Source organism: Pan paniscus, chromosome 19, assembly GCF_029289425.2.
Source record: "Pan paniscus chromosome 19, NHGRI_mPanPan1-v2.0_pri, whole genome shotgun sequence".
In the NCBI taxonomy this organism is placed as follows: domain Eukaryota; kingdom Metazoa; phylum Chordata; class Mammalia; order Primates; family Hominidae; genus Pan; species Pan paniscus.
The window spans coordinates 73,231,680-73,258,731 of NC_073268.2; the positions used below are offsets into that span (position 1 = coordinate 73,231,680).

General features: G+C 42.9%; 1 long non-coding RNA gene across 2 annotated transcripts; it reads right to left on the reverse strand.

Moving 5' to 3' along the window:
• Positions 1–11,885: 11,885 nt before the first annotated feature.
• LOC117976564 (uncharacterized) lies at positions 11,886–27,046 on the reverse strand. 2 transcript variants are annotated; one of them, XR_004667261.3, is made up of 3 exons: positions 26,840–27,046; positions 21,305–21,428; positions 11,886–14,502 (listed from the first exon to the last, which is right to left on the reverse strand). It is a non-coding gene; the product is annotated as an uncharacterized LOC117976564 (long non-coding RNA). The 2 variants fall into 2 exon arrangements; XR_008621788.2 differs by lacking the exon at positions 11,886–14,502 and having other exon boundaries at positions 20,311–21,428; positions 26,840–27,037.
• Between the last annotated feature and the right edge of the window lie 6 nt (positions 27,047–27,052).

The following is a 27,052-nucleotide window of genomic DNA, read 5'->3' on the forward strand; positions in this document are numbered from 1 at the left end:
ATAGGATTTGGTTATCATCTCTCTCCTGATTTCTTGAAGATCTGATCTTACAAGTAAGCAACTTTGGTTTGATTTGATGACATGGAACTTCAGCCTTGTTTGGGGCCTGCCGTTTTTTTTCTTTTCATACCAGATAGGTAATGTTCGAGACCAGCCTGACCAACATGGAGAAACCCTGTCTCTATTAAAAATACAAAATTAGGCCGAGTGTGGTGGCTCATGCCTGTAATCCCAGCATTTTGGGAGGCCGAGGCGGGCGGATCACAAGCTCAGGAGTTTAAGACCAGCCTGGCCAACATGGTGAAACCCCATCTCTAATAAAATACAAAAATTAGCTGAGCGTGGTGGTGAGCGCCTGTAATCCCAGCTACTTGGGAAGCTGAGGCAGGAGAATCGCTTGAATCCGGGAGGTGGAGGCTGCAGTGAGCGGAGATTGTGCCATTGTACTCCAGCCTGGGCAATAGAGTGAGACTCCATCTCAAAAAAAAAAAAAAGTAGCTGGGTGTGGTGGCGCATGCCTATAATCCCAGCTACCTGGGAGGCTGAGGCAGGAGAATCGCTTGAACCCAGGAGGTGGAGGTTACAGTGAGCCGAGATTGTGCCATTGCACTTCAGCCTGGGCAACAAGAGCAAAACTCCGTCTCAAAGAAAAAAAAAAAATGGAAAAAGGGATGAAGAAGGGTAAGTGGCAGGTCATGCATGCACTGACTCCTCACATATTGGCTCTCATGTCCTTGGTCAAAGCAAGTCTCATGACCATACCTCACTTCAAAGAGAGCATGGAAGTACATGCCTACTGCATGTTTGGAAAAGGAAAGAGAATATTTGTGATGAAAAAAAAATCAAGCATGATGATATTTGTGTCAATGACAGCTCAATGTTTATAGAAAACAGTGGACATTTTCTAGGTTTTATAGAAATTATGTGATGCAAAAATGTTTATCATGTAATACAGATTTTAAAAAATGCATTAAATGACCAGGCACAATGACTCATGACTGTAATCTTAGCACTTGGGTAGGCTAAGGTGGGAGGATCATTTGAGCCCAGGAGTTTGAGACTAACCTGTGCAATATAGTGAGACTTCATCTCTGTAAAAATAAAAATAAAAATAATTATATATTTTAAAATGCACTAAATGATCACCACGTAGAATGGAGAACTCAAAATGAGGTTACTACTTTAATTGGTTTTAAAGTGAGAGAAGAAATCATAGACAACATATCTAGAAGTAACTCTTACTCAGTTTAAATAGATTATATTATGGACAAAAATCATGGAAAACATGTATCATGTAGTATACATATTGATGAACAACCAGAAGGGAGAAAAAACAAAGATATTGAAATCAATTAATATTTCATTGGTTGTACATCTGCAGTAATCATTACATTCAGTTATCTTTGCTATTTCCCCTACTTTCAGTCATGTAAAAACCATAGTTCTATGAATTTTTAAAATTTCATTGTCATTAAAGTATCTGTTTTGTTGTTATAAAGCTATATTTGTTAAAGTAGGGAGTTAGACCATATTTTATTTATTTATTTATTTATTTTTAATTAATTATTATTATTATTATTATTTTGAGATGAAGTCTCACTCTGTCACCCAGGCTGCAGTGCAGCGGTGTGATCTTGGCTCACTGCAACCTCTGCCTCCCAGGTTCAAGTGATTCTCCCACCTCAGCCTCCTGAATAGCTGGGATTGCAGGCACATGCCACCGTGACTGGCTAATTTTTGTATTTTTAGTAAAGATGGAGTTTCACCATGTTGGCCAGGCTGATCTCAAACTCCTGACCTCAGGTGATCCACCCTTTCATAGTTGATGGGAAATAAATGTGAAGCTGCTGAAGGCCATTTTTGTTACGACCTGGGGAGACATCCACTGAGAACAAAGCCCAGGCAAAGGACAGATCGATGAGTGATGACATATTTGAGTACCTGGATCCAACTGTGTCTGAAGCCAACAACCCCTAGACTTAGGTGAGCCAGTAAATAAATTCCCTTTTCTGCTTAGGCCAGTTCTAATTTAATTTTTGCCATTTGCAACTGAAAGAGACCTATAGTATTCACTGGGCTCATCACAAATATTTAAAAATGTTTAAATATTCCATGCTTTTGTCCATAATATAATCTATTTAAACTGAGTAAGAGTTACTTCTAAATATGTTGTCTATGATTTCTTCTCTCACTTTAAAACCAATTAAAGTAGTAACCTCATTTTGAGTTCTCCATTCTACATGGCGATCATTTAGTGCATTTTAAAATATATAATTATTTTTATTTTTATTTTTACAGAGATGGAGTCTCACTATTTTGCCCAGGTTAGTCTCAAACTCCTGGGCTCAAATGATCCTCCCACCTTAGCCTACCCAAGTGCTAAGATCACAGGCATGAGTCATTGTGCCTGGTCATTTAATGCATTTTTTAAAACCTGTATTACATGATAAATGTTTTTGCATCACATAATTTCTATAAAACCTAGAAAATGTCCACTGTTTTCTATAAACATTGAGCTGTCATTGACACAAATATCATTATGCTTGATTTTTTTTTTTTTTTTTTGAGACGGAGTCTCACTCTGTCGCCCAGGCTAGAGTGCAGTGGTGTGATCTTGGCTCGCTGCAACCTCTGCCTCCTGGGTTCAAGCGATTCTCCTGCCTCAGCCTCCCAAGTAGCTGGGAATACAGGCGTCCGCCACCACAGCTGGCTAATTCTGGTATTTTTAGTAGAGATGGGGTTTCACCATGTTGTACAGGCTGGTCTCGAACTCCTGACCTCAAGTGATCTGCCTGCCTCGGCCTCCCAAAGTGCTGGGATTACAGGTGTGAGCCACTGCGCCCGGCCTATGCTTGATTTTTTCAATGCTTTTTTGTAAAATTGCCTTTATTTATTTATTGAGAGAGGGTATTTCTCTGTAGCCCAGAATTTGTTGTAAAACTCTGTCACAGTAGTAACAAAACACTTTGTACTTAGGCTATAAAAATATATATATAAAAAAAGTAACACCGATTTCTGCAATTTCTTTCTCCATCTAAAATAATTTTGACATAAAATTAAATAATTATCTGCCATGCTCATGCAGTGGGAAGTTGTAATGATTAATTTGTGGGTTTTTCTTTTTTTTTCTCTCTCTCTGCCACCCGGGCTGGAGTGCAGTGGTATGATCTTGGCTCACTGCAACCTCTGCCTCTTGGATTCAAGTGATTCTCCTACCTCAGCCTCCCGAGTAGCTGGGACAACAGGCACCTGCCACCACATCCAGCTATGTTTTTGTATTTTTAGTAGAGATGGGGTTTCACCACGTTGGCCAGGCTGGTCCCCAACTCCTGACCTCAGGAGATCCACCCACCTCGGCCTCCCAAAGTGCTGGGACTACAGGTGTGAGCCACCGCACCTGGCTCATTAATTTGAATTGAATTGCATTTTGCTAGAAACATCTTTATGCTATTAGAAGGATGTGATCACCATTTTTTAGGATCACCATCCAAAAAGCATAATAAAGCCCCAGAGGTTTTTGATTTTCACATTCAATTGCAGCTTTTATAAATGCAATTTTCTTCACATACTAATGGACATGCTGGAGTTGTTGCATTTGGGTTTTTGAGTTATAACTTTGTTACAAATAATTCTTTTCTTGTTCTTGTTTTGATCAATAATTCAGTCTTCATTTAGGGAAGAATGTCAAGTTGTACGGATTTCAACGGATCTTTTCAAATTATGGGTTTGAAGATATTTTTTGTTCATTTTCATACGATTAGTAATTAAATCTTTATTAAATAAGGAATTTGTGAAAGTCTTGTCTGCAAATTTTATGTGAGTCATGCTCAGCAGACGTCGATTCACTTTCATTGTTTCCAGTTTTTAGAAATTTAAGCAGACTGTGCCGGGCACGGTGGCTCACGCCTGTAATCCCTGCACTTTGGGAGGCCGAGGCGGGCAGATCACGAGGTCAGGAGATCGAGACCATCTTGGCTAACACCGTGAAACCCCGTCTCTACTAAAAAAATGCAAAAAATTAGCCGGGAGTGGTTGCAGGCGCCTGTAGTCCCGTGAACCTGGGAGGCGGAGCTTGCAGTGAGCCGAGATCGCACGACTGCACTCCGGCCTGGGTGACAGAGTGAGACTCCTTCTCAAAAAAAAAAAAAAGAAAGAAATTTAAGCAGACTGCTTTCAATTTTCTCTTCTTTCAGGCTTTTTGTTCTCTAAGTTCCACTTCTATATTTTCTTTCTTTCTTTCTTTCTTTCTTTCTTTCTTTCTTTCTTTCTTTCTTTTTCTTTCTTTTCTTTCTCTCTCTTTCTGCCTCTCTTTCTTTCTGTCTCTCTCTCTCTCTTTCTCTCTCTCTCTCTCTCTCTCTCTTTCTTTTGTGACACCGTTTCACTCTGTTGCCAAGGCTGGAGTGCAGTGCAGTGGTGAAATCTCGGCTCACTGCAACCTCCACCTCCTGGGTTCAAGCACATTTCCTGCCTCAGCCTCCTGAGTAGCTGGGACTACAGGCGTGTGCCACCATGCCCGGCTAATTTTTTTTGTATTATTAGTAGAGACGGGGTTTCACCATGTTGTCCAGGCTGGTCTCGAACTCCTGACCTCAAGTTATCTGCCTGCCCTCAGCCTCCCAAAGTGCTGGGATTACAGGTGTGAGCCACCGTGCCCAGCCCATTTCTGTGTTTTCTATCTCAATGTGATCTTGACTTATACTTATTTAAATTATTTATTTATACTTATTAAATTATACTTATTCAAATTATTTAAACAAATTTTAAATTATTTTATGTACAAATATTTAAATAAGGCTGAATTTGTATTTAAATTTCTGGAAATACTAATGTTTTTATAAAAATTCATAACTCTAGCATTCAGTGTCAATCTGGTTATCATTGTATTTGTCCATGTAGTTGTCAATTCATATTGTTTGATGAATGTTATCTCTATACCTGAGTATATACAAATATAAGAATAATAAGAATTATTTGATGTTACAAAATATTCAGCTGTCACTTGCAACTGTTGCAAATACCAGAATCATGCATCACTGACAAATGGTACCTTGTTATGCAAGAATCTATTGCACTTGTGCTGAGAAGATTTGACAAGTTCATTAGTCTTTTTTTATTAATGTCTCCTCCTCCCTGAGATCTAAAGCAGTGTCTAGCTCTATGTTAGCAGCGGCACAACTTACAAATCCCCATGGCATTCTGATTAATTTCCTTTTTTTGTTTCAAGGACATAGGACTAGGGTGTAAAGAAGGAATTTCTTGGGCCCTGAAACAGCGTAAGTCATGAGAACAGATGGGTGGGGTATATTGGTTGTATCATGCCAGCACTAAGGGGCAAATATCAAGTTGCAGACACCCATACATTCCTTAGTATACAAATGTGTTGTGTTTGTTATATGTGTGGTCCTCCAAAGCTCAAGTTCCCCGCTTGCCTGGGTTAAGGGCAGTGGTCACTTTGGATGTCGTCTTAGGAACTAGTCAAAGATCTCTGGAGAGTGGGATCTTCGGCAGACTAGAATAGGGAAAGGAGCCATGCTAGGTGAGATTTGAGAGACAGGGCGGAGGCAGATTTACCATGAGGCAAATGAAGCTTAAGTTTTGAGGTCCCTCATTTGTACGGATTGCGCCAAGGTTTTAGTGCTTGCTGATTTTGTGTTCTTTTTCTTGAAGATGCTCCCAGCTCACAAAAGTGAAGTTTAAAAAACTTAAGGCAGGATATCAGAGCCCAAACCAGACAGGTTCAGGGTAGTTCAGGGCAGGGTTCTCTTCTGGCAGTGTCCTGGAATACTTGACAGGAACCAAAGGCATATGAGCTGGGAGCAGAAGGTCTGGGCCAATCCAGTAGGGTTTTAGAGTGACTTCTGCAACTGCAGCAGTGAGGTGGGGCATGGTAGCTCCCAGCACTTTTGGAAGCCAAGGTAGGTGGATGCCTTGAGTCCAGTTTTGTCATGGGCAACATGAAAAGTCCTATCTCTACAAAAATTACAAAAATTAGCCGGGTGTGGTGGCGCATGCCTGTAGTCCCAACTACTCAGGAGGCTGAGGTGGGAGGATCACTTGAACCCGGGAGGGAGAGGTTGCAGGGAGCCGGGATCATGCTAATGCACTCCAGCCTGGGCGACAGAGTAAGACTGTCTCAAAAAAGAAAAAAAAAAAAAAAAAAGAAAGAAAGAAAGAAAAAAGAAACTGCAGTAGTGAGATTCATCTAGAGCAGCCCTGATCAATAGAAATACAATGAAAGTTACATGTATGCTTCTGAATTTTCTAGTGGTCACATTTAAATAAGTAAAAACAAACAGATGAAAGTAATTTTAATACTTTATTAAACCCCTTGTATCTAACATGTTAACTGAGTCCTTAAAATCTGTTTTGTTGTGTTGTTTTGTTTGAGATGGAGTCTTGCTCTGTCGCCCAGGCTGGAGTGTAGTGGTGCGATCCTGGTTCCCTGCAACCTCTGCCTCCCGGGTTCAAGTGATTCTCCTGCTTTGACCTCCTGAGTAGCTGGAATTACAGGCACCCGCCACCATGCCCAGCTAATTTTTGTATTTTAGTAGAGATGGGGTTTCAGCATGTTGCCCAGGCTGGTCTCAAACTCCTGACCTCAAACGATCCACCTGCCTCGGCCTCCCAAAGTGCTGGGATTACAGGCATGAGCCACCACGCCAGGCCTGGTGTGTATTTTATACTTACAGCACATTTCAATTCATATTAACCCCATTTCAACCGCTCAATAGCTACATGTGGCAAGCGGCTACCATATTGGGCAGCATGGCTCTGCCTCTATCTTCCCATCAGCGCTAGCTGGGACGCTGTAGTAGTTTCCTATTGTTGCTGGAATGAATCACCCTGAACTTAGTGCCATAAAATGGCACACATTTATTCTCTTACAGCTTTGGAGATAGAAATCGAAAATGTGTCTCACAGGGCTAAAATCAAGATGGTGGTCAGGCTATCTTTCTCCTGGAGACTCTGTTCCTCGCCTTTTTCAGCTTTCAGAGGCTGCCCATATTCCTTGGCTCATGGCTCTGCACTGCTTGGACTTCTGCTTCCATATTCACATCTCCTTCTCTGACTCTGACCCTCCTATAAGGACCTTTGTGTTAACAGTGGGCCCATACAGATAATCCAGGATAATCGCCCCACATCTCAAGATCTCCACCTCAATGACACCTTTATGGTGTAAGGTAGCATATTCACAGGTTCTGAGGATTAAGATATTTGGGGAGCCATGATTTGGCCTACAATAGGTGCTTAATAGGAGGGGCTACGGTTACAGAGGAAGAGTGCTCAGGCCTGTAGCCAAAATAGGGCTAGGGACAAAGGAATGACTCCATTTTGTCCAGAGTAAGAGCAAAGAACGAGCTGAAATTCCATAGGAGGAAAACTAGGGGAAGCTGAAGGTGTTGAGTCTTACTTAGGAGGACCTATGGTTTGAATATTTGTCTCCTCCAAAACTCATGTTGAAATCTAATTCCTAATGTGGCAGTGCTGAGAAGTGGCACATTTAAGAGGTGATTGGGTCATGAGGGCAGAACCCTCATGAATGGATTAGCTCATTCGTGGATTAAAGGGTTAATGGGTTCATGGATTAATGAGATATCATGGGAGTGAGACTGATGGCTTTATAAGAAGAGAAAGAGACTTTTGCTAGCACACTTAGCCCCTTGCCCTGTGATGCCCTGAGTTGCCTCCAGAGAGACCCCACCAGCAAGAAGACCCTCAGCAGATGCAAACTCTCCACCTGGGATTTCTCAGCTTCCATAATTATAAGAAATACGTTTCTTCTTCTTCCTCTTCTTCTTCTTCTTCTTCTTCTTCTTCTTCTTTTTGGCAACAGAGTCTTGCTCTGTTGCCCAGGCTGGAGTGCAATGGCACGGTTTGGGCTCACTGCAACCTCCACCTCCTGGGTTCAAGTGATTCTCCTGCCTCAGCCTCCCGGGTAGCTGGGATTACAGGCATCCGCCATCAGGTCCAGCTAATTTTTGTATTTTTAGTAGAGACGGGGTTTCACCATGTTAGCCAGGCTGGTCTCGAACTGCTGACCTTGTGATTCACCCGCCTTGGCCTCCCAAAGTGCTGGGATTACAGGTGTGAACCACCATGCCTGGCAATTTCTTTTATTTATAAATTACCCAGTTTCAGGTGTTCTGTTATAAAGAACTGAAAATGAACTAAGACGAGAGAAAACCTGGCCAAGGCCCATCCCAACTAACCAGCAGTCTCCCTATTCTACTCCCTATTCTATTTATTTATTTATTACCTTTTAGGAAACTTGTCACAGTTACAAGTCCTAGAACAGAGCTTTTCCTCCAAAGATTTTATACACACACACACACACACACACACACACACACACACACACACAGACACACACACACACATATTTTTTGAGACAGAGTCTAGCTCTTTCACCCAGGCTGGAGTGCAATGGCGTGATCTTGGCTCACTGCAACCTCCACCTCCCAGGTTCAAGCTGTTCTCCTGTCTCAGCCTCTCGAGTAGCTGGGATTACAGATGTGCGCCACCACACCCAGCTAACTTTTGTATTTTTAGTAGAGACAGAGTTTCACCATGTTGGCCAGGCTGGTCTCAAATTCCTGGTCTCAAGTGATGGCTTTGGCCTCCCAAAGTGCTGGGATTACAGGTGTGAGCCACCTGCCTTGCCCAAAGATCACACTTATTTCACGAAGTTTCAGGCTCAAGCCCTCCCCACTATTCTGTGCCACACATGCCCATAACCTCAGTGCCAAGTCAGAGGCTGAACGCTCATTATGTGCTTAGTGTAGGGTGGATTGTTTAAACATTAAAATATTCATGGAATGAAAAAAATAGGTACATTGCATTTTACCATAGGAAAACTAGTAAAATGGGACCACGTACTCCTGACCAAGGACTCAGAACTGAATAAGTCAAAAATACATCCTAAAAGATTATAAAAATCTGTAATCACCTAAAACAATAAACACGTGCCACTCCAGCATCTATAAAATGGGTTTGAGGTACTCTACACAGTGATTACACAGGGAGTCCAATGAACTGTAGAGCACATAGAAGTACCATTGGATCATACACTTGAACTCAAGCCTAATTTGATGGCTATCATGTGGTCAATTATAATCTTGCTGGACTAGTTAGACCTTAGCATGGTTCATATGAGATGATTTAATGATCCAAACATACCTCAAAGATGCCTTTATTTTCTCATGATCTGTTTCCCTGGAGAGCAAGCAGAGGTATTTGAAACAATTTCCATGAGTCAGTACCTTCAGTGCTTAATGTGCTATTGGTAATGACAGGCCTTCTAGCCAACTGGGTCTAGTATTGAGGAAACAAGATGCACTGGGAGGTGTGGACACCTGGCACATGACACGCCCACTGGGGTGGGGCATGTCCTGGGAGGGAAGCCCATGAGTGTGGGTGCCGGGAGGCCATCCAGTATGGCAGGCAGAACTTGGAACTTGGGGTGCAAGGAAGCTGATAATAAACAGTTTTATAGTAAAATGGGAGGCCTCAGAGTCATCTCGTATAACAAGAGGTGGACAGAGGGTAGCAACAGATCAGATATTTAATTAACACCCTTGGCATTCTTGGATACCACAGTCACCATTCAAAATACTGTGGGGTGATCCCAGAGATCCATGATATGTAGTCATTTGCCATTTTGCCAGGACAAGGATCTTAAACACCTGAGGACCTAAGAACGACTTAAGTGAATGGCTGGCTTTCCATCTCACCGTAACTTTGTGTTTCTTTGTTCATGGTTGGGTATGCAGAAATTTTCCTTCGGTAATTAAAAAAATAAAAATGACCACAGTGGTTTTTCTTTGGAAAAAAGTCAGCTGCTTCTTACTGGTATTAAACTGAAGAGAAATTCAGTCAGAAAATGAAATATAACTGAATGTGAAACTCAGCTGTGCTTGGCTAAAAGGGGTTGACCAGGCCCACTTGCACTTGTCTGTCTGTCTGTCTCTCTCTCTCTGTGTCTCCCTCTGTCACCGAGGCTGGAATGCAATGGTGTGATCACTACAGCCTCTAACTCCTGCCCATCCCAAAGTGCTGGATTACTTGAATGAGCCACTGCCCCTGGCCCCCACTTATACTCTAATTAAAAAAAAAAAAGACATTGAAGAAGCTATTTGAATATGACCCCAAAAAGGGTCATCAAAGGAGAGTTAAACTTTAGTGAAAGTTGAAAAGGAGGTTAACATGAGACGTGAGGCTATCCACAAGCAGCAGCGAGCCTTTGATTCTGGAGAAAAAGGGGCATCTGCATAAACAACACAGAGATTCAAAAAGGCTTGGAAAAGTGTTGCTCAAGCATGTTATGGGTTAGCTGTAATCAGAAATCAAGATTGGGGGAGCTGTTGTTGGGAAAGCATGTCAGCAGGTAAGCAGCATTGCCCCCCCACCGACCCCGCTGGATGGGTGGAGCATGGGGAGGGACTTAGTCCCGGAAGGCCTAGAGGGAGTGCTCAGCAGATCATCATCACACCACTGCACTATGCACTGCAGCCTGGGTGCAGATCCTGTGTCTTAAAAAAAAAAAAAAAAAAAAAAAAAAAGTTGGGGTTGGGGGAGGACTTTTGGCCCCGGGAGTGAGGCAGAAGCTAGCCAACAGAACCTAAGACAGGGGCCAGAAGTCCAAGCAGACCCCAGAGCAAACTTACTTTGTGTTGTATTCCCCAGTACCAAGCCAAACATCCTACTCTTTCTTTCTAAAATCAGGATCGCTCCTAAAAATTGTGGCAGGGCTGAGCCTCCAGGTTCAAAGGAGGTTCAAGAGCTCTGAGATATAGAGAAGAGGGCTGGAAAGGCTAGGAACCAGAAAGGGTGTGAGAAAATTTTCCCAATGAGAAGAGCGGGGGCAGACTGCTGCAGGGCTCCTGGATAAGTCAAATGATGTAACAACTGGTTCTCCTTCTTTGCTGGGGAACCTTTACATAAAGTCCTCAATTTGTGGCTGCCTGGCTTAAGGCTAGGGCAATTTGTACTGTGTCAACTTGAATAAGTTGGGATCTACATTTCCCAGAATCCCATTCCCCATATGGTTTCAAGAGTGAGTTCGCCAAAAGAGGAATTTGCAGGATATTAGACAGAGGTGAAGCAGCAGCCATTACCCTCTGTAGGCTGTCGTGATTAGAAGTGGTTACAGACAAATGCAGAGGTGCCTATGACCACTGGCACCTCTGGTTCCAGGTGTAGGGCCCGTTTTTTTTTTTTCTTGCTGTCTTCTGCTCCCAATCTACCTCTCCTTACCAACTGCTGATGTTATGGAACAATGGTGTTTTTGTTTGTTTTGTTTTGTTTTGTTTGACACAGAGTCTGGCTCTGTCCTCCAGACTGGAATGCAATGGCGTGACCTTGGCTCACTGAAACCTCCGCCTCCCGGGTTCAAGCAATTATTGTGCCTCAGCCTCCCAAGTAGCTGGGACTACAGGCGCATGCCACCACGTCCAGGTAATTTTTGTATTTTTAGTGGAGACTTGATTTCATCATGTTGGCCAGCCTGGTCTCAAACTCCTGGCCTCAAGTGATCCAACTGCCTTGGCCTCCCAAAGTGCTGGGATTACAGGTGTGAGCCATTGCACCCAGCCCAATGGTGACTCTTGACTCACCACCATATACTTGACAGTGATGCACAAAGGCAGTAGCTATGCAAAGGGACGGCTTCCCACTGACCTCCCATGAGCTTGTTTTGCCATCCTATTTTGGGGCTAGATGTGCTTAGCTTCTCAGATTGATCAAATAGTAATCTCTTCTCTGATCCCCTACTTTTCTCCTGGACCTTCACTTTCTTGGCTCCCCTTACAAATGTGTAAGATCTCATCCTAGAATACATTTCCTATCCTGTAAGTAGTAGTTCTGCTTCCCTGGATAACCTCTGACTATATACTAGGTAGACTGAAAAATCCAGGCAGGTGCTTACTTACTCTTAAGGATTATTTGGTTCCAAGAAACAGAAAGCCACGCTGAACTAATTTAAGCAAAAAAGGAGGCCTTTATTGGCTGATGTTCTCAAACCATGAAAGTGCTGGAGTGACTAGAGCCAGGAATTAAAAAATTGTCAGTCTCTTATCTCTGCTGCTCTTTTCCTGTTAGCTTTATTCTTCCCTCCATGGAGAAAGGCTGATCAGCCCAGCTTGGGTCATGTGTCCACTATGTGGACTAATCACAGGCTAGAGGAATAAGGCATTATAATTGATCTACCTGGGTCACTTGCCCACCTCCATGATTTGGAATTGAGCCTATTATTAGAAAAAAGTGTAGCATCAATGTGGCTGCTGAGAGAACTGTAAGCCAGGAAACTACCTCCAGTCACATCTACTACACTACATTTAGTAAAATTAAACTGGGCAATTTTGAGCATAACCAAAGCCCTTTCTAGCTAATGAATTTAAAGACATATCTAGCAGTTGGAGGACACAAATAAGTTGCATAGGCCCTTCATAGAATCTGATATTACAGGCTGGGCATTGTGGCTCACACCTGCAATCCCAGCACTTTGGGAGGCTGAGGCGGGCGGATCATCTGAGGTCAGGAGTTTGAGACCAGCCTGACCAACATGGTGAAGCCCCATCTCTACTAATAATACAAAAATTAGCCAGGTGTGGTGGCGCATGCCTGTAATTGCAGCTACTTGGGAGGCTGAGGCAGGAGAATCACTTGAACCAGGGAGGCGGAGGTTGCAGTGAGCCAAGATTGTACCACTGCACTTGTCTGGGCAACAAGGGCGAAACTCTGTCTCAAAAAAAAAAAAAAAAAAAAAAAAGAATCTGACATTACACTAAAATGCGTTGAGAGTTTTTTTTTTTTTTTTTTTTTTTGAGATGGAGTCATGCTCTGTCCCCCAGACTGGAGTGCAGTGGTGCAATCTCAGCTCACTGCAAGCTCCGCCTCCCAGGTTCACGCCATTCTCCTGCTTCAGCCTCCTGAGTAGCTGGGACTACAGGCGCCCGCCACCACGCCCAGCTAATTTTTTGAATTTTTAGTAGAAACAGGGTTTCACCGTGTTAGCCAGGATGGTCTCGATCTCCTGACCTCGTGATCCGCCCACCTTGGCCTCCCAAAGTGCTGGGATTACAGGCATGAGCCACCGTGCCCAGCTTGAGAGCTTTTTGTACTTTACTGGAAACCTTACAAACATCAGGTTATTGAGGATCTTTAGATGGAGCTCCAAAATGTGTCTCACTAGAGGCTTGCTAAGATGGGCAGAAGACATTCTGACAGTGAAAGAAGGGTGAGAAGAACAATATACGTTTTTTTTTTTTTTTTTAGATGGAGTCTTGCTTAGGCTGGAGTGTAGAGGCACAATCTTTGTTCACAGAAACCTCAGCCGCCCAGGTTCAAGTGATTCTCCTGCCTCAGCCTCCCAAGTAGCTGGGATTATAGGCATGAACCACTACATCCAGCTATTTTTTTTTTTTTTTATTTTTTTTATTTTTTAGTAGAGATAAGGTTTCACCTTATTGGCCAGGCTGGTCTTGAACTCCTGGCCTCATATGATCTGCCAGCCTTGGCCTCCCAAAGTGCTGGGATTACAGGTGTGAGCCACTGTGCGCAGCCAAGAGCAATATAAGTCTTAATTAGGAAGCAAAGGAAGTGAAAGATGGAGAAGATTACATCTTTACTACATTGAGTCTCTCTATCCATAAACATATTTAATAATGTCTCCATTTGTTTAAGAATTATTTTATGTCTTTAAATAAAGGCTATAAGTTTTCTCCATGAATGTTTTGGCCATATTTTAATAGACTTATTCTTAGATACTTTATAGATTTTGGTACTATTATAAATAGTATTTTAAAAATTATTCTAATTGTTTGCTATTAATATACAAGAAAGTATTTCCCCCTCCGGTGCCCCGGGCATTTTATATCCAGAAACTTTAGTGAACTTTCTCATTAGTTCTAAGAATTTATCTGGAGAGGCTCTTGAATTTTCTCTATATTGTCTCCTAATTTTTCACATTAAAGTTAATTTTTGCGAAAAATCCAAATTAAGTAATGTAAGCCTAGGACTATAATATCCTATATTAATGTTTTATGCCTTAACAACTAACAAAATTTATTTAGCTCTTACTGGAAATCATATTGGTCTGTGGAAGTGCTTTGCAAAGTGTGTTCCATCAGCCAGGAGAAAGTTTTCATACTTCACACTACATTCTTTTCTTGGAGATTCACAAAGGCCCTGAGAAGTCCTGCAAAGAATCTTCTCAAAACTGGGTAAAGCCTGCATTCCAAACTGACTTCATCATGGAACCCCCTTCCAAACAATGCTTTCCAGCCTTCTGAAGAACTACTTTTTATAAAGAACACACTTTGGGAAATGATGGTCTAACGAAACGAGTCATGAAAACTGGGTAACCCCAGGATTTTCTCAAGAATCTACTCTCTCATTCACAATGTTCTATGGAAGCTAAGCTGGGTGGAATAAGGCTCTATTTGGCTTTTTCTTTTTCTATTCTTCAGTCTGTAACAATAACTCCCTGTGGGTTAATGCCGGCATCTGAAAGAAAGAAAAATATGCACATTAAATCTCATGAGGCTACCCAGTATGTCTGTTCCTCAGGAAAGGGTCACAGCTGGTCACAGTGGGAGATTGTCCTTGGAATTCCCATCAGTATCTTTTAACCGATGTTGAGATCACATTTTTTTTGTTTGTTTCCCTTCCTGCTAAATCCCAGGCCATCAGCTCTCATGCCATGTGTTTTTCCTTACATTATACAGAACCACAAGTGTTTATCAAAAGCTGTCCTTTCTGTGTTCTGCATTATGTACAAAGGCTAAAAATTTGACAGAGTACAACTAAATAAATGGAAATATAAAAGCTCCACAAATAGGAACATATTTTATGTAAGTTTTCCTTGGACTGCTATTTCTGATCAGGGTGCTTATTACACTATCTGAAAGGATAATAATGAGTGTCCACCTTCGTGGGTCTCACATCAAACTTACTTGAGGAGCTCTGAAAAAATACAGGTTTTTCCCCAACTGGGACCCTCTGAATTAGAATCTCCAGTGACAAGCTTAAGCACTTGTATTTTTAAATGTTCTGGACTTCACTCTCTGGCATTTATTACATGGCCTTTCTTTTTAAATAAATCATCTTTCAAAATGGTCTTGCCTACATTTTTTTTCCTGACTTCGATTTAAAATAACAATAAAGAATATTTTTAAATAAAAAAAATCAATTCCGGCCAGAAGTGACAGCTCATGCCTGTAATCCCAGCGGTGTGATAGCTCATGCCTGTAGTCCCAGCTACTCAGGAGGCTGAGGTGGGAGAATGACTTGAGCCCAGGAGGTTGAGGCTGCAGTGAGCCGTGAATGCACCACTGCACTCCAGCCTGGGTGACAGAGTGAGACCCTGTCTCAAAACAAAACAAAACAGAACAACTTTCCAAACACAAACAAATGATATTTTTTCCATGTCTGGCTCTCATCCTTGTTCATATAGAGAAATTCTGGAATTCTGAATTTGTCACTTAGCATTTCATTTTTTTTAATTTCCGTGCTACCATACGGTAATTGTCATTTTTAGCAATTGCATAATATTCCAACATGTATTTATTTGTATCATAACTTAGCTAACCATTCCTTTACTATCAGACCTTTAAGCTATTTCTCTATTTTTAGTTGCCCTAAGGAGCTTGATATGTATGGATTTTGCTTTTGTTTTGAACCAATTCCCCCGGGATAATTTTCTGGAAGTCTGGTTATTGGGTCAAAGGATATGAACTTTTTTTATGTCTCTTGTTAATGATTACTAAATTGCTTCCCAAAAGGTTGAACAAATTCACAAAGCCATGCCCCAACTCCATGGCATAATTGCTGAGGTTTTCAGAGAGGGGCAGACAATACTAGAAGTCTGTTGGGTTTTCCCATGACAAATCAATAAATGACTCTAAAAATACAAGTCCTATTATTTTACCTAAGAAGAAAGGCAAGAAGCCTAGTAATAACAACAGTATTATTATGGCACTGCTCGACCATCTCACCCTCTATGGGCCAGCACTTTCCTTGCATTCTTTCTATTATATAATTCTAATATATATTCTATAATTCTGAATACCCTAGGAAGTTAGATCTTGCTGCTCCTCAGTTCACAGATGAGACAAAGGTGGGAAGAGAGGTTTAATGCCTTGCTCAAGGGTTATACAGTGAGTTAGTATTGTAATGTGGATTTGAACCCTGTGTTGGGCTTTTAAATTTTATTATTTCGTCTTTTTCAAAAACTTAAATTTTTTTTTTGTTTTCTTTTTTCTTTCTTTGCTGCTTGAATCAGAATGAACCCTGTGTTTTACAACTGCTGCTATGCTATCAGGTTGGTGCAAAAGTGATTGTGAGTTTTGCCATTACAGTTTACTTTTTTTTTTTTTTTGAGACAAAGTCTTTTTTTTTTTTTTTTTTGAGACGGAGTCTCGCTCTGTCACCCAGGCTGGAGTGCAGTGGCACGATCTCGGCTCACTGCAACCTCCGCCTCCCAGGCTCAAGCAATTCTCCTGCTTCAGCCTCCCTAGTAGCTGGGATTACAGGCACATGCCACCACGCCCGGCTAATTTTTGTATTTTTAGTAGAGATGGGGTTTCACCATGTTGGCCAGGCTGGTCTCGGACTCCTGACCTCAAGTGATCCACCCACCTTGGCATCCCAAAGTGCTGGGATGTGAGCTACCATGCCCTGCCTTACAGTTTACTTTTAATGACAAAACCCGCAATTACTTTTGCACCAACCTAATTAATTTCACACCATTGATTCCTAAAGCAGTCCCAAAATCTCACCAGCTAGGTGCCTCCTAATTCATAAATTGGCTGTAAAATGGAATAAGACACAATAGATGCAGCAGGTTAAGGATATCCACAATGTCCTGCTGCTTCTCCCATCAAGAGGTGGTCTATTGACCCTCCCCTTAAGTCTGGGCTGGCCTGTGACTTTTTTTTGACCAATAGAATGCAGCATCACTACATCACACCCAGACTTAGGTCTGACAGCTTCAGTGTTCACCCTCTTGGAGCCCCAAGCCACTATGTAAAGAGAATCAGTCTTTCTAGAGAGACCACAGAAGAAATGTGTGGCCAGCCCAGCTTTTTCAGCCATCACTGCTGAGGCTTTAGACATGATTGTCACCATCTTGGATCCTCTATCCTCAGTTAAGTCACCCAGTTGGCAATATGTGGAACAGAAACAAACCATCCCTGATGAGCTAAAAATCAGCTGTTGTTTTAAATGCTGTTAAATATTGAGGTGCTCTGTTATGCAACAAAAATAACTGAAGCAATAGGGTTTATTCTGGTGAAAACCAAATGCAGAAAGAGTATCAGCAATATGTTTAGTCTTCCCAAACCCTAACACAAGCAGAATAAAACTCACTGACATTTACCACCTCTCATGCCACCTAGCACTTAACCTCTATCATGACATTGACTCTGCTGCACGCAGCCTTAACTTACGTACACGTCTCCCTTCCCTACCAGATTAGGTGTAAATTACCTTGGTAACCACAGCCTTTTACACAAGGCCTGGCACAAAAGAGTTACTTAATACATATTTGTTGAATGAACTTTGACTTGCTCTTGATTGATTGATGAAAGCACTTGAAATGGAATAATAGCTTTTATTTATTGTGCTCAGCATTGTGCAAAGTATTTTACATAGATTATTTCATTTAATCTTCACAATGATCCCATGAAACAGGTCCTATGATTATCTTCATTTTACAGATGAGGAAACTAAGAGGCTAGGTAACTTGCTTGAGGTCACACTGCTAGGGGCCAGCGCAGATTCAAACCCCACTTTGCAAAGAGAAAATATTTTGTTATAAAACATTTCAATCACACAAATAACTATAGAGATGAATGTAACACACACCAATGTACTTCTGCTTCCCCAAAGCCTTAACCTTTTATATTTGCTTCAAGTCTTTACAATGCTTTTAAATAAATAAAATATTACAGATTCAGCTTAAGTTCCTTGTGTACTTGCCACTAGGAGGGTACACAGTGAACTTCAACTGATCTACATCCTTCTCTTCCTCCTTTATCCTTGATCCCAAGATAACCATCAACCTGAATCTGGTGTCACTCATGACAGGCAACTCAGGCCTGTTTTTGTTTTTTCAACGTATGCATGCATTCACAGGCAATGTTTTGTGGGTTTTAAAAAACTACATAAAAGGAATCAAATTGTTTACACCCTTCCATGCCAGAAATGGCTTTTTCTCAGTCAATAAATACATTTTTGAGATTCATCCACATTAATATATGTAGCTTTTTGATGCTGTATAATATTTCACTGTAGAACTACACCATAATTTATTTAGCCATTCACCTGTTGAAGGAAATTGTTTCCAAAAAGAATTTTTTTTTGTTGTTATTACAAACAATGTCTCAATGGACATTTGTATACATGTCTCCCTAAGCAGATCAGTAACAGTTTCCACCTAGGAGTCCAGTTGCTGGATTACAGTTTACATACATCTTTAACTTTACTAGATTTTTTCCAAATGTTGTGCAAAGTGGTTGTACTGATTAATATTCCCAGAGCCCAGTTTCTTAAACATTATGCAATTGTCTTTTTTTTTTTTTTTTTAAGACAGGGTCTCGCTCTGTTGCCCTGGCTGGAATGCAGTGGTGCAGTCATAGCTCACTGCAGCTTTGATCTCCCAGCCTCAAGTGATTCTCCCGCTTCCACCTCCCAAGTAGCTGGGACTACAGGTGCATGCCATTATGCCCAACTAATTTGTTTTATTTTTATTTTTAGTACAGATGAGGTTTCGCTATGTTGCCCAGGCTGGTCTTGAACTCCTGAGTTCAAGCAATCCTCCCACCTCAGCCTCCCAAAGCACCAGGATTATAGGCATGAGAGATACCGCACCCAACCGTAAGCAAAAATCTTGATATCAGTTCTAGGGTTATCACCAAACAAGTGTTTTTAAAGTATCTGTGCTGGGCAAGGCAATACTTTAGGCATTTGCAGCAATTAAATGAATGAAGCCATTGCAGTGTGTGCACAAAATCCTAAGAGGTCTGGTTGGTTGTGTCATGGTAGATAGCACTAGCTCTGTTAGGACTCACCTCCAACTACAAAAGTGTCTCAGAGGGCCATGCAGGTCAAGCCCTGCACATGGGCATCCAACCCAAGGGCAAGTAGGGGCTGAAGTCCAGGCTGGGCTTCTGCACTCCACTCACCATGAAGCCTCGCACAGGGCTGCGCCTGTCTATGGAATGGAACACCTGTTGCCTAATTTGCATAATGCCACTGAATAGGCTCATGGCAGTCCTGGGTAGAATGCATTCATCTGTGGGAAACTGGTGTGCCTGATCAAATGGGAGACAGAGATTAGTAAGAAATTTGCTAGGTTTTAGAATAGGTAAATCCAGAAAATGGTTCCAGAGAAATAGGAGGGGGTGTGTGGAGGTTGGTGGCAATGGAAAATTTGGGTGCAGTGTCTAAGTTCTCATATTGCTATGTACTCTGCCCCATCACTCCTAGGAGTGGGTCACCTTGGCCAAATGTCTCATCCCCAGGGAAGCTCCTGTCTCCCTGAAATTCTGCGAGACTTCTGGGTCTTGCTGTTTCAGACCATCTCAGCTGCAACTGTGTGTCTAAGGGTATGAAAACTAACAAAATAAATATGGTACATGAGATTGCAAACCTCACCCAGAAAGGGTTCACTGCAGTTTCCCTACAGATTCAAGCAATTCAAATGCCCATACACAGGCATCCAGCATGGTTGGGTGGCCTCCAGGAGGATCTCAATAGTTGGACCAGAAGGTATCTCCCATGGAATCAAATGACGTAAGTAACAGTGTTTGATGATTTAATTGCTTCTCTACATGCATGAACCTTGCTGTAGTTAAAGGACCTAAATTGGCTGTGGATAGAACCTCACCCTACCTGAAGGAGTCTGCAGAGTTTCTTAGGCTCCATTTCTAAACTAAATTCCAATTGGAAGAAGCTGGGAAGAATGGAGGGGGCTCTGGGAAGCTGGGAAATATGGCCAACCATATTCCTGACAGCCACCCACTAAACAGAACCAGAATCAGGATCTTAAATAACTAGCTAAAAAATTCCCAAGTAGTATGTGGTGGTGATGGTGCCTGGGTAGCAGGCCCCTTCATCACAGCCCCCTGGATGGGGCTCCTGCCCTGGGAAGCCAGGGCACCTGAGGTTCAGAAGAGAGTCAGCGGACAGCCCTCTTTTATCATGTTCTGAATGACATCACATTCCCTTTTACCAACTGCTGTCCATGGTTCAAGAAAGAAGGGCACTGTGTTAATTTCCTAGGGCCTCTGTAACAAAATACTGCAAACTGAGTGGCTTAAGACAGCAGAAATTTATTGTATCACAGTTCTAGTGGGAAGAAGTCCAAATCAAGGTGTCAGCAGGGCCATGCTCCCTCTCTGAAACCTGTAGGGGAATCCTTCTTTGCCTCTTCCTTACTTCTGGTGGTTTGCTGGCGATCTGGCATTCTTTGGCTTATAGATATATTAATCCAATTTTCTGTCTTCACATGGTGCTGTCTCTGTGTCTCCCTGCCTTCACATGGTTGTCTTCTGTTTTTTTTTTTTTTTGAGATGGAGTCTCGCTCTGTTGCCCAGGCTGGAGTACAGTGGCGCGATCTCGGCTGACTGCAACCTCCGCCTCCTGGGTTCACACCATTCTCCTGCCTCAGCCTTCCGAGTAGCTGGGACTACAGGCGCCCACCACCATGCCCGGCTAATTTTTTTGTATTTTTAGTAGACACAGGGTTTTACCATGTTAGCCAGGATGGTCTCGATCTCCTGACCTCACGATCTGCCCACCTTGGCCTCCCAAAGTATTGGGATTACAGGCGTGAGCCACCGCGCCCGACCAAAACATAATTTGCCCAGGCTGGAGTGTGGTGGCACCATCATAGCTCACTGCAGCCTCAACCTTTCATGCTCAAGTGATCCTCCCACCTCAGCCTTCCAAGTGGTTGGGACCACAGGCACATGCCACCATGCTGCACTAGTTTTTTGTATTTTTAGTAGAGACAGGGTTTCACCGTGTTAGCCAGGATGGTATTGATCTCCTAACCTTGTGATCCACCCGCCTCGGCCTCCCAAAGTGCTGGGATTACAGGTGTGAGCCACTGCGCCCGGCCTGGTTGTCTTCTTATAAAGACGCCAGTCACACTGGAGTAGGGGTCTAATCTATCCCAGGATGACCTCAGCTTAACTAATTACATTTGCAATAACCCTGTTCCCACATAAGGTCATGTTCTGAGGTACTGGGGGTTAGGGTTTCAACATTCTTTTGAAGGGACCTAATTCCACCCATAACAGACCTGTTTCTGTATAAACTGCTCCCTTGGTCTCTGGATTTGCCTCCAGTGGCAGTTGGTTAATCCATGGGTTCCAAGTCAGATTGCTTGGGTGAAAATCTTGCCATTGCTGTTGTGTGACTAAGGTCTGTGGAACAGAAATACAGTGATACAGATTGCTGCGATACAGAAATAAATACAGATAACAAGAGTATCTAGTATTTGAGGTTGATGGAGGATTAGGATAAAGGACTCTGCATGGTGCTGGGCATTAAGTGCTCATTAAGCCTTAGTTACTTAAGTGCCATTAGTATTGTTATTCCCCCAGCTCTTTCCATTGACTTCTCTAGGAGTGGGTTATTTATTCTTCCCTGCAGACACACATGGTCCTGGGGCATAACCAAATGCATCTCCATTTTAAGAGAACTGGGAGTGGGGTGGAGTGTGGGAGGGCTCCTTCAGTGTATACATATAAAGGAGACAGTTCGTATTTATTAGCACTAAAAAAGTTCTTTCTGTAGATGCTTCCAATAGAAAAGTAGGGCATTTCTCAAACATGTGCCCCTGAAATTGGAGGGACTGCCAAGAGAAGAAAACCAACTGACTAATTTTTTTTTTGAGACAGAGTCTTGTTATGTTGCCCAGGCTGGAGTGCAGTGGTGTGATCATAGCTCACTGCAACCTTGAACTCCCGGGCTCAAGACATCCCTCCACCTCAGTCTCTGGAGTAGTTAAGACTACAGGAGTGCACCACCACATCCAGCAAATTTTTTTTAATTTTTTTGAGACAGGGTCTCACTCTGTTGCCCAGGCTGCTATGCAGTGGCACAATCACAGTTCACTGCAGCCTCAGCCTCCTGGAGTCAGGCAGATCCTCCTGCCTCAGCCTCCTGAGTAGCTGGGACTACAGGTGAGCGCCACCATGCCCAGCTAATGTTTTTTATTTTTTGTAAGAGACAGGGTCTTCTTATGTTGCCTAGGCTGGTATAGAACTCCTAGGCTCAAGCACTCCTCCTGCGACAGCCTCCCAAAGTGTTGGGATTACAGGCGTGAACCACCGCACCTGGCCACGTATCGAGCCAATTTCTAAAATTTTCTTGTAGATACACAGTCTTGCTACATTGCCCATGCTGCTGTTGAACTCCTAGCCTCAAGAGATCTTCTTGCCTTGCCTCTCAAAGCTCTGGGATTATATAGGTATGAGCCACTGCACCCGGCTCATTAACTAGCTAACTGTTTTTTGTTTTTGTTTTTTCTTTTTTTGAGACAGAGTCTCACTTTGTTGCCTGGGCTACAGTGCAGTGGTGTGATGGATAGCTCATTACAGCCTCAACCTCCTGGGCTCAAGCAATCCTCCCGCCTCAGCTCCGCAAGTAGCAAGGATTAAAGGCAAGTACCAGCCTGTTTAGCTAATTTTTAAAATTTTTGTAGAGATGGGGTTTTGCCATTTTGTCCAGGCTGGTCTTGAACTCCTGGGCTCAAGCGATCCTTCTGCCTTGGCCTCTCAAAGTGCTGGGATTACATGCATGAGAATTAACTACCTTTTAAAAAGAGACTCACAAGGTGGCATTTACCTTGATGGATTTTCCCATGGTCCTGTGTCAAGCCCTCACTTAGCTTTAAAACAGCTTCAGAAACTTCACCATGTTCAAGTCCCAGAACTGAAAGCTGACTCATAATAAAAATATTCACATGATGTACAAGATACAGAAAATGAGAGAGGGTAGGTTATGTAATTTATAATGATAAAAATGTCATTGGTGGACCAGTGCCTTTCATCAGTCCGATCATGGCTTCTCTCCTTAGTGAGAATGATCAGAAGGCTGCTGGGTGGGTACAGAGTCAGAGTGAGGGGCTTGGGTCATAGAATTTAAATGAATAATAGCATTGGGTTCAGATCTGACTGGTTTGACTTCTCAGAGAGCCCAGCTTCTTGATTAAATGAGATTGGACACCTTCTTCCTTTCACAGACACTACTTCTTCTATTTTTATTTTTATTTTTTTGGTCTCCTTTGAATACTTTTATTTTTTACCTTCTTATTCTGACTGACATACTCCTTTCTGGATAAAATGTTTTGCTCTATTCACCAGATTCTAATTTTTTGTTGTTGTTGTTAAGGTCAGGATTAGAGTCTGATAGAAATGATCCATAACTAATCTGTATCGAAAAAATGCCATATTTATAAGACCATGCAAATGATTTCAGGGTGTTGTGGACATCCTTGATGTCCCAGGTTAAATTCCTATGCATCCTAGGTTAAAATTCCTGCCTTAGGCAGACCTTGCCCATTTTTGAGCTGACAAAGCTGAAGCCTAACAACCTTATCTTATTTTCCTCATGGCCAAGTTCTTAGGATCACCTTCCACCCTCACCTCTCTTCTCATTCCTCTACCTTCTAATCTTATATTAGGGCCACCGTGGTGACCTTGGAACTGTTCAGACCTTGTGGATACTTCCTCAGCCACAGGTACTGGGTTGAGGTCTAATGGTGATTGTAGTCAATCCTATTTTCTCACCTTTCCCCCTTTGACATGTATCTTGCACTTTCTCTAGTATTCCAGTTAACACACTCCTCTTTTCTTCCCTCATTCCTTTTTTCTGGCAGGCTGTGCCCATGTCCCCTTGCATCGGGTATGACTGACATATTTCTCTCATTCACCGCCGGTCTTTGTCCTTCTTTCTCATAACCATATTCATAGCCCCATCTCGCTGTTTTACTCCTTCCATCTTCCTGTTTTTCTTTCCTACCAATGCTTCCAGGGCTTACATCCCTGGACATCATTTTCTCAGTTTCTTTCTATTCCTACCTCCACTACTGCTAAGCATTGCCTTTTTTTTTTTCTCCTTTTTTTTTTTTTTTCCCGAGATGGAATCTTGCTCTGTCACCCAGGCTGGAGTGCAGTGATGCGATCTCAGCTCACTGCAACCTCTGACCCCCAGGTTCAAGTGATTCTCCTGCCTCAGCCTCCCGAGTAGCTGGGATTACAGGTGCACAACACGCCTGGCTAACTTTTGTATTTTTAGTAGAGACAGGATTTCACCATGTTGGCCAGGCTAGTCTTGATCTCCTGACCTCGTGATCCACCGGCCTCAGCCTCCCAAAGTGCTGTGATTATAGGTGTGAGCCACCGTGCCCGGCCTAGCATTGTCTTTAATATATCTTTTTAAACATGATTTTCAAACCATATTTGTATTTCCCATTCAGACCACTCCTCTGAGCTCCAGACTTGCGTATCCAACCTAATTACTATTTACACTTTGATGTCACAAAAACAATGGGTCAAAAATGAAACCAACACTTCTCTGCCCCCAGCTTTCTCCTTCTCAGGAAAGTGCACCCCAGTTCACATTGTAACTCAAGCCAGAAGAATCATCATTCATTGTTCCTTTTTCTTTACCACCACCAACATGAGTAAGTCTGCTCCTCTTTCAAAATATATCTTAAGTCCAAAGCAGTGTCTTCATCCCCAGAGCCATAATCCTTAGCTCAAACTAGCATCATTTCTTACCTGAACCACGTCCAGCATCCTCTTTCACTACTCTCCCTGATTTGACACTGATCTCTCTCTAATCTGTTCTTCCCACAGCAGCTACAGCTTGCTTTTAAAAACAGAAATTATGTCACTCTCTACTTAACCCTCTTTAATAGCTTCCTATTCATTCACGGAACACATTTTTACTGAACACCCTCTATGTACCAGGCCCTCAAAAATCCCTGCCCTCATGAAATAAATGAAGTCTAGACAGGGGTAAGGGTTATGAAGGAAAGAAGGGGTGAGGGATGGGGAGGGAGAGAGAGAGAGAGAGAGAGAGAGAGTGTGTGTGTGTGTGTGTGTGTGTGTGTGTGTGTTTACAATTTAAAAGAGAGTCCAGGCTAGGCACGGTGGCTCACGTCTGTAATCTCAGCACTTTGGGAGGCCGAGGCGGACAGATCACCTAAGGTTAGGAGTATGAGACCAGCCTGACCAACATGGTGAAACCCTGTCTCTACTAAAAATACAAAAAATTTTAGCTGGGCATGGTGCCACGTGCCTGTAGTGGGACTACTCTGGCGGCTGAGGGAGGAGAATCGCTTGAACCTGGTAGGTGGAGGTTGCAGTGAGCTGAGATCGCACGACTGCACTCCAGCCTGGGTGACAGAGACTCCTCAAAAAATAAAAAATAAAATAAAACAGAGAGTTCAGGGAAGACTTCCTGAGTCTGAGTAGGTGACCTTTGAGCAAAGGACTTGAAAGAGGTGAAGACAGTGAGCTTTGCAGAATATTCCATGTGGAGGGAGGCCCTGAGGTAGAGTCATGACTGACTTTGGGACTGAGCAGAATAGAATAAAATCCAAGCTTCACTATTTACTATGGCAAATACTAAGTATTTACTAAGGCAGCCCAGGCCTCTATTCCCCCAAAAAACAAAGACAAGAAATGATCCTTTTTATCTCCTTTCCTGACACTCCCTCCCTCAATACATACCATCCACACTGGTCTTCCAGTTTACCAGAAGTTGTTTCCTGCTTTTTCCTGTGTTGTGCATCTGCTAGGAATACTCCTCCAACCCTTATGCCCGTATACAATTTGCAAGGCTGGTTCCTTCTCATCCAATAAGTCTCAGTTTAAATTTCACTTTAGGCCTTTTCTGACCACAGGACCTAAAACATTTGGGCTCTTTTTGGCCGGGGGTGGTGGCTCACGCCTGTAATCCCAGCACTTTGGGAGGCCAAGGCGGGCGGATCACGAGGTCAGGAGATCGAGACCATCCTAGCTAACACGGTGAAACCCCGTCTCTACTAAAAATAGAAAAAATTAGCCGGGCGTGGTGGCGGGCGCCTGTAGTCCCAGCTACTCGGGAGGCTGAGGCAGGAGAATGGCGTGAACCTGGGAGGCGGAGCTTGCAGTGAGCCGAGATCGTGCCACTGCACTCCAGCCTGGGCGACAGAGCAAGACTCCGTCTCACAAAAAAAAATAAAAAATAGGGCTCTTTTTCTTTCTTTCCTATGTCAGTTTCCTATTTGTTTCCTTCCTGACATCTACCACACCATGCAATTGGGATTCATATATATATATGAATTTGACTTAAATCTCATTAGGTATAGTAAATGGCATCTGTCATTTAAACTTGCATTTGATCACTAGTGAAGATTAAGCATTTTCCCAAGTAATTGTTAGTTCTTAGCATGATCTATTTTCTATATTTTGGCCAAACAAATGTTCATTTAAAGTCACTTTGTTTTAAGGATGACAGCAGGGCTGGACAGCCAAAACCCTACCCTCTCCATTTATTTTGGAGGAATTTATTTTCCCAAGTTCCTGGCACAGATAGTGACTCACCGTGACTATCTCTGCAAAAATCATTCCAAAACCCACACCAATTCAGAGAAAAGTGCTTCATTTCGATAACATCGACTTGTGAAAACGAGCAAGAAAGTTGCATTTGAGTGGTACCAGGTTTCACCATTATGCAGTTATCGAGCAATTATTAATGGCCAACCCAATTATACGCTACAAGGAAATGACGGTCACAGGGAAGCTCAAAGCCCCGAAGCGAGGGAAGCCCTGCTCCTCACCGGCCCCTCCGCCTTTTCCAGGGCGCTCTCCGTCCCGAGGCAGGAGATGGCCTGGTTGACCCTTCGAGACAAGGCGGCAAAACCGGTGCTGGGCTTGCAGGGCAGGGCATCAAGGTTCCTCCGGGTGCTGTACCGTCCCGCCCGGCCCCTCTCCCGGGCACCGGAGAGATGACGGCTCTCTCGCGAGAGCGCGAGCAAGACCCGGCTCCGGGC